The following is an 8819-nucleotide window of genomic DNA, read 5'->3' as shown; positions in this document are numbered from 1 at the left end:
GCAGTCCAGTCCGCTCCTGAACCGGCGGCTCCAGACCCACCCTAGGGGCGGTCAACCAGAATTTGTCGCCCACCTCAGAGACTTAATTTATGAACTTTGCGGACTTATAGACTTTCTGAATTGTTTTATTGCTTTGTTTGATCGTTTCCCTGGTTTGTATAGCGTGTTCATCTCGTTATTCTTGTTGCATACTGCTTCTCTGTGCCAGGCACCTTCCCATGTAAATTGCTTAGTTCTCATGTACGTAGTCCTGTAAATATGTCTTCGCATCCCACACGTAGTTAGGAACATTCTCACCATACACTATTTATTGCCGCACATATACGTTCTTTTATAAAAGGGGGGATGTCATAATATACACCAGTATATCATGATGCAGACACACACACACTGATGGACACACAGCAAGACCAATCAACACACACAACACTGCAGCCAATCACCAGTGAGAGCACACGCACTACAAAGACAGGGGGCATCAGAGTTCCCGCTCATTCGAGCTGCAGCTTCCTAGTAGGACAGAGCTCACAGCCTGCAGCACAGATTTTCACCATGTGCTGAGTGAATAGACTGGTTAGGACAAGGCATAGGTCTTTAGTTCAATCTAATATCGTGTTAACCCACAGTGAAAGTATGTTCAACAGTTTCTGACTTAATAAAATAGTGTTGCACTATTTTAAGTGTTGGTGGCCCGTATGTGTTCCATGGATCCAGAGCACCCGACACAACAAAAGTCACGAGTGAAGTTCAGCTCACCAGTTTTACACCAGTCATGAGTCAAGCTGGACTGCTTATTGTTGGCAGGGCAACGACATTGGGAGAGAGAACATGATTCCAGCAAGCTGGGTTTTCAATGAGCGTTCCCGAGATGAAAAGGGATGCAAATGTTGTTCCCGACAGAGTCCAACGGGAAACTCAGCCATCCATGAAAGTCTGGAGAATTCCAACATTTTTCTCAGGGGCGGGAAACTGACTTTTGCCATATGTCTAAATTCTGTGTACCTGTCCGCTTTGCTTCCTGCCACTGGTGGAACTGGGCCCTGGAACTGGAAAAAACATCAGTGAGTTTCAGTGACCGATGGGCTGTGGTAGAGCCAGGCAACATTACAGAGGTGGAGATAAGCCTTCGTGCTCGAGAGCATGGACAAAATTCCCCATTTGGGAGACAATGGGCGGGATTCTCCGACCCCCCGCCAGATCGGAGAATCACCGGAGGGGGGGGCGGTGTGAATCCCACCCCGCCGCTCCGACGCCAGCTGCTGAATTCTCCGGCGCCGATTTTTTGGCATGGGCAGGAATTGCGCCGCGCCGGTCAGGGGCCGTTGTCAGTGGTCCCCCCCGGGCGATTCTCTGGTCCCCGATGGCCCGAGCGGCCACCCGTTTTCGGCCAGTCCCGCCGGCGTGGATTAGACCAGGTCTGTACCGGCGGGACCTGGCTCAGAGGGCGGCCTGCGGAGTGGCCTGGCCCGCGATCGGGGCCCACTGATCTGTGGGTGAGCCTGTGCCGTGGGGGCACTCTTTCCCTCCGCGCCGGCCTGTGTAAAGCTCCGCCATGGCCGGCGCGGAGAAGAAACCCCCTGCGCATGCGCAGGAATCACGCCAGCAGTTCTGGGAACACGCTGGCGCTCCTGCGCATCTGCCAACTCGCGCCGACTGGCGGAGGCCATTCGGCGCCGGTTGGTGTGGCGCCAATCACTCCAGCGCCGGCCTAGCCCCCAAAGGTGCGAAGGATTCCGCACCTTCCGGACGGCCCGACGCCGGAGTGATTCACACCACTCTTTGGCGTCGGTACGGCCCGCCCCGCTGGATATCGGAGAATCCCGGCCAATGTTCTTCTGCCGGTGCTGAACAGCTCCTGATTTGCTCTCCCAATCCTTTACCATGCTGGGTCCCCCTCCCCTGCATCGCAATTCAGCAGTCCCCCTCCACCCACAGTGCAATTCATCCCCCTACCGCCAGACCCAACCCGCCCCAAAGCTTAATGTTTATAAACATTGCAGTTAGAGCACTTCAGAGTTACTCAACTGTGAAGGAAGATAAATCTAGCAATGCTGACAGCTGGAGGTGGGTGGAAGTTGTCAATCACAGCCTAGTAAAATCAATATCAAAGAAAAATGAATGAACGGCTGGCAGATCAAAGATCTGAGGGGGTTTAAACCCAGCTGACTGGTTTTCCCTTTCCAGGAATTGATAGGTGCTGCTTCCTGTATCTGAGCCAGCCGGTGTTATGTAGGTCTATTATGTAATGCACACTAAGTTACTGGGACTTCTCATCAGAGACCCTCGCTAAGAAATCTGAACAGTTGATTACCAAAGCTCCACCTCTGTTAAAATTGATGGCCTGATTGATTTTACTGAATGAATGCCATAACCTTCCTGTAGCTCATTTAAATGGTCATAGTTAATTAGGAACTGTAATCTTGAGTGACGAGAGACTATTGCACAAGAGCTAATGCAGCCAAGTTAATCCTCTCCCTAGCCAATGCTCATTTACCCGCAGCAAGGGTTGTTGGGAAACAGTCAGGTGTGTTGGAACAAAGCGTCCGTGGCTCAGGGGAACTAAGGTCCATTGTAGTCTCTCCACTGAGATCAGCTAACACAGCACAGGCCAGGGATTGACTTGGGAGCTGCCTAATTTGTTGTTCCCTCATATCAGTCTGTCTTATGTTTTGTATTATTTTAAGCAACCTGGCTGAAACACAATGGCCATACCTTGTTTCACTCAATTTGTCAATTTGTAGGAGCAGAAATTGTCTCGTGTTCTAAAGTTTCTACCTGTTCATGTACAATTCACAGCTTTTGTGACACATTGCTTGCATTCAGGTGCTTAGAAACCTCCTTGTTGTGTATTTGTTTATCCAGAACCCACACCTTGAAATGATAAATGTTTGCACTTTGTTACTGCACTTTTAATTGGGTGCTTATCTTACTCAAATTGTTGCAAACATTCATCATGAGGTTGAAAAAGAAACTATTTTAGACTCTTCCCTTATTTTCTGTAGCTGAGAATCTTCCCGCATTATCTCACCCAAAATCAGATGGAACATGGCAGGTAAAGGTAAAATCGCCATAGTCCCAGATGACCACAGGATGTTTTCCCCTTTGAAGTGGAGAGCTGGCTGGTGGTGGTTTAACCTGAGGGTCACCACACCTTGGGCGAGATTCTCCGACCCCCCGCCGGGTCCCGGCGGCTAAGAGCAGGTTAGAACAGCACCGGCGGGAATCGCCGGGGGGGGGGGGGTGCGTAGAGCGGCCCCACGACCCGCGCCGCACCGACCGCACTGCCGCCAATAGCGCTGGTTCTCCGCCCTGGGCTGAGAGAATCCCATCCATGCTTTCCTGATGGTGGGTGAGAGCCTTAAAGCAGCCTCCCCCATCTCTCTCTCTCATTTCACCCAAACTTACTGACGGAAGGACTCAGAATGAAACAAGATTAATCAGTGCAGCCTTTGTTCCAATCTTTGAGGCAGTTCCACTCCTTTAAGCTTCTTCAGTTTAAGCTTTTCACAGCACTACACCAGCAGTGCTTTCTCTGGAAGTTGACTGATGGTTAAATGTCAGAGAGGAATTTTAGGTGCAGGATGAAGTTGAAATAGGCAGACATGGAGTTGATGATAAAAGTTTAGGAAGTAAAGAAGTAAGTTTAGGATGGCTAGTAACTTGTTGCAAAGATAGAGCAGATGGGACATTAAAGATTTCAGGACAAAAGATGTATGAGGGCAGAATGAGGATGTAATAAAGACGGAAATTGTTAAAGGAAATATAGAGAAATATAAAGTGGTTAGCACAGCTCCTGGGCCCCAGGTTCGATTCCCGGCTTGGGACACTGTCTGTGCAGAGTCTGCATGTTCTTCCCGTATCTGTGCGGGTTTCCTCCGGATGCATGGGTTTCCTCCCACAGTTCAAAGATGTTAGGTGGATTGGCCATGCTAAATTACCCTTACCCGAAAAGGTTAAGTGGGGTTACTGGGTTATGGGTTACGGTTTACGGGCTACGGTGGAGGTGGGGGGCTTGAGTAGGGTGCTCTTTCCAAGAGCCAGTGCAGACTCGATGGGCACAATGGCCTCCTTCTGCACTGTAAATTTTATGATTCACTGTTGCCCTTTCCATTCCGCTCACTATTGTGTCTACGTTCCAGTCTTCAATGTTGGGCTCCGCCTTCCCCATCCTCTGTCTCCTCTCTGGCCATCGGCACTGTACCACCCATCGCCAACCCCTCAATGGCCTGACACATTTCAAGAGAGATTGGCATGTTGAGTGAAACTGAAACCTGGCAGCCAAGCCCTGTTGATCGGGGCAGAGGGGGCTGCCATTGAACACTGGCAGCATTGTTGCCCAAGTGCAGCCATCGCTGGATGGGACCCTCTGTTGGCTGTGGAATGCCTATAAAGGGGGGCTCCCCCCATCACAGAACCTGCTGGGAAGCCACCAATTTCACTGGGTGGTCTCCCCGTACAGCAGTGGTCCTCCTAATGTGTGAAGAAATGCCTGCAGAGGCAGTGAGGCCTTCAATTGGCCAATCTGCCAAGCGATCGATCAATCCGCCAACATTCCTGCCGTTGGCAATACATCATGGTAGCCGGAAAATAATGGACGCCCCCCCTTCCCCCTGCACCTATCCTTGACTCCTTCCCCGCCCACCATATTCCCAGCCCCCCTGCCAACCAGCCTGTTACAAAGAGCACAGAAAATTCTGGCCAGTCTACCTTTAACAGGGTTTTTTGACATGAGCATAATAATAATAAGGAAATCTTACATTACTTGTGAGTCATCCCATGTCCCTGATCGTGAAATATTCAATTTTCTACTGTTCCCCAATGAACATCCTCCACAACCATGTATTTCTGTATCTCACTGTTTCCAAATCATTGATTTCTTCAGGAATATTTCATGCTGTCCCAATGTTAGCTCAGATGACTCATTTGATTTAGGAGACGTTGCACTTAGGTCTAAATCATAAGAGTGTATTGCCATTTGTAATATGCCAATACAGTCATATATATACATCAGGATGTTAGCCACTTCAATTTAAATAGAGGCCGCAGAACCTCTTCATTATTGGAACCCTTCATAGTTTTAGGTCAAAATAATTTAATAACTTGCTTGTAGGAAGTAATCCCAAACTGGAAGTAAAAGCAAGAGTGCTTTTTTAAATGGATTTTTATTTTAGGCCATAATTTAAAAGAAAGAGATAGTGTTTTATGACCATGAAAATGATAAATGTCCGCGGTGGTAAATGAACTAGTTTTGTACTTCTCACTCTCAATGTCAGTAGTTCTCCTACTTAGTCCATTTACTTCTGCTGGAGAAAGAGACGTGCCAAAATAATGAATTAGCTTGAGCGTTCCCTTGAGTACAGGAGATTGAAGGGTGATCTAATTGAGGTGCTTGAAATATTAAAAGCATTCAGTAGGGCAGACACACAGAAACCACTCCCGCTGCGAGGTGAAATAAGAACAAGGGAACAGGACCTTACAATTAGAACCAAGTCATTCAATACTGAGATTATCGAAGTGCTTTTTTTAATGGAAAAGCCAGTAGAAATCTATGGCTCTCCCCTCACGAGGCTCCAGGTGTTGGGGCAATTGGAGACTTCCAGGCTTGATAGGTAAGGGTAACATGGGATAAAGAACCAAGCTAAATGGAGGTTGGCCATGACTGGAGGAGCAGGTTCAGGGAACTTTGTAAAAAATCTTTACTGGGATGAGAGCATTGCTGACCAGGCCAGCATTTGTTGCCCGATCCCAATTGCCCATGAACATTTAAACATATATGAATTAGGAATAAGCCACTCAGCCCCTCGATCCTGCTCCAATATTCAATAAGATCACGGGCCAGCACGAACACTATCATTGCTGATCCTCTCATTTCAGCCATGAACTTACAAATGGTGGTGCACATTGCGCGGCATCCTCACATCACCTTGATCCTTTGAAGGATAAGGACGCCTCGAGGACATGGATCCGTGTTGAGATGGATCAGACAACAGAAAGTGCTGCCTCCTCACACGTTCATCTAGCATCGGCGGTCAAAACAGCACCAACAACACACACACACATGGACACTTGCATGTTCATGAGTGGGATATTAGCTTCAATCTGGCACGACTTCTCAAAGAGACCCATCATCACCAAGGCCGCCGCGCACAATGTGTTACATCGATGGTGAGACAGAAACATGGCAAAGGAGCTGATGAAATTCCGCTGCTGTGACTACACTTACCGCTGACTTAGTCAACTGTGGGATTCTCACATCTAGCAGTTTTAGTTTGGGGTCCTGAGTTGAATTCATCCTAACCCTACAATGAAGGCGGGATACCTGACAGTGAGAAGGGCAGACACTTGCCTGCATGACACCGAGATGCTTCCTCGCACATACAACCAGTGTTTCCTCCTGGCAAACCTTGTGAAGTCCAACATGCTCAGACAACAACAATCCTCAAAGGACTTTTTGCTCTTGAGGAGCCCTGTTCTGAGTCATCACATACTCGTTCCTATCTCAGTTGTTCCCCTGCACATTGTCAGAAGCAACAATGTGCGACCCCAGAGCATGCCTAAAGGCTATTGTGTCCTCCAGAGATCACCATTTGGTATGCCATCAGTAACCTCTTGGAGTTTAATCAGCATCCTCATCCAAGATGTAGTTGGGGCTCGTGTTGAGAGCCTGACTTGTGATTTCCTTCGGCAGCTTTCCAGAGGGACCTAAGAAAGAAAGGAGAGATAAGTAGTGTGCGCCAGGAGGCAGTGAAACAGGAGGCATCACTCACAGTATGGTTGTCCAATGGATGCTGTAGTGCAGGATTTTAACTTGTGTATGCACCACCAACCTCATCGCCAGTGCAGGCATGGCCCATAGCTTCTACAGCCAATTATGTGGCTCTGTCTTCAAATTCCATGAGCACCTTGATCTCTGGTCCTCTGCTTGTACGGGATCTGTCCTTTTTATTGTGAGCTCGCTTGTTCCACACAATGACAGATGGAGAGAGAACGTAGGAACATGGAGCAGGAGTAGCCAATTCAGCTTCATGAGCCTGCTCTGTCATTCAATACAATCACGGCACACCACCTTCCTGCCCGCTCCAAGTGACCCTTCCCCTTACTACTAATTAAAAACTTATCTATCTCCTCCTTAAATTTATTTAGTGTTCCAGCATCCACCGCACTCTGGGGTAGTGAATTCCACAGATTTATGATCCTTTGAGAGAAGTAATTCCTCCTAATTTCTGCTTTAAATCTGCCACCCCTTAGCCTAAAACTATGACCTCTCGTTCTAGAATGTCCAGCAAGGTGAAACATCCACTCTTCGTCTATCCTGTCACTCCCCCTTAGCATCTTATATACTTCAGTTAGATCACCTCTTATTCTTCTAAACTCCAGCGAATATAGACCTAAACTGCTCAAACTCTCTTCATAAGACAAGTGCTGCATCCCTGTAATCATTCAAAATGCATTTACGTCCTTCCTCAAGTAAGGGAACCAAAACAGTGTGCAATACTCCAGGTGCGGCCTCACCAATGCCCTATACAGTTGCAACAGCACTCCCCTACTTTTAATGCCAAAATTCCATTTGCCTTCCTTATTACCGACCGCACCTGCATATTAACTTTCTGTGATTCATGCACGAGGACCGGATCCCTCTGCACCAAAACATTTTGAAGTTTCTCTCCATTTAGATAATACTTTGTCTTTTTATTCCTCCAACCAAAATACAGAACCTCCCACTTACATAGTGGAGTCATAGAATTTACAGTGCAGAAGGAGGCCATACGGCCCATTGAGTCTGCACCGGCCCCTGGAAAGAGCACCCTACTCAAGCCTTCACCTCCACCCTATCCCCGTAACCCAGTAACCCCACCTAACCTTTTTTGGACACTAAGTAGCATGGCCAATCCACCTAAACCTCACATCTTTGGACTGTGGGAGGAAACCGGAGCACCCGGAGGAAACCCACACAGACACGGGGAGAATGTGCAGACTCCACACAGACAGTGACCCAAACCGGGAATCGAATCTGGGGCACTGGAGCTGTGAAGCACAGAGCTAACCACTGAGCTACCATGCTGCCCCATTATCCACTCCAAATACAATCTGCCAAATTTTGGTCCACTCACCTAACCTATCCATATCCAATTATAAATCTTTTATTTTCTCATTCAACTTGCTTTCCCATCTATTTTAGTGTCATCTGCAAATTTGGTTATAGTACATCCTATCCTTGCATCCAAGTCATTAATATAGATTATAAATAGTTGGGGACCGAAGACCGATCCCTGTGACACACCACTAGTTACCGCTTGCCAATCAGAAAAAGACCTATTTATCCCCACTCTCTGCTTTCTGTTGGTTAGCCGATCCCTTATCCAAACTAAAGTATTACTCCCCAACCCTGTGGGATCTTACCTTGTGTATGAACCTTTTGTGTGGCACCTTATCAAATGCTTTCTGGAAGTCCAGATAAACTACATCTAGCAAATTAGTCAAACATGATTTATCCTTCATAAACCATGCTGACTCTTATGGATTGAGTTTTAGCTTTCCCAATTTCTGGTTACTACTTCCATCATAATGGTACCAACAATTTCCTGATGACAGGCGTTAAACTAACTACTCTACAGTTTCCTACTTCCTGCCTTTCTCCCTTTTTGAACAGGGATGTTACATTAGCATTTTTCCAATCCACTGGAACCCTTCCAAAATCCAAGGAACTTTGGATTATTATAACCAATGTCTCCAATATCTCTGCTGCCACTTCTTTTGAGACCCTAGAGAGAGTGTGAACAAGGTGCACGCGCATGCATCTTTCGTTGGTGAGTGGAGCC

Source organism: Scyliorhinus torazame, chromosome 4, assembly GCF_047496885.1.
Source record: "Scyliorhinus torazame isolate Kashiwa2021f chromosome 4, sScyTor2.1, whole genome shotgun sequence".
Taxonomy (NCBI): Eukaryota; Metazoa; Chordata; class Chondrichthyes; order Carcharhiniformes; family Scyliorhinidae; genus Scyliorhinus; species Scyliorhinus torazame.
This window is presented reverse-complemented; position numbering follows the sequence as displayed.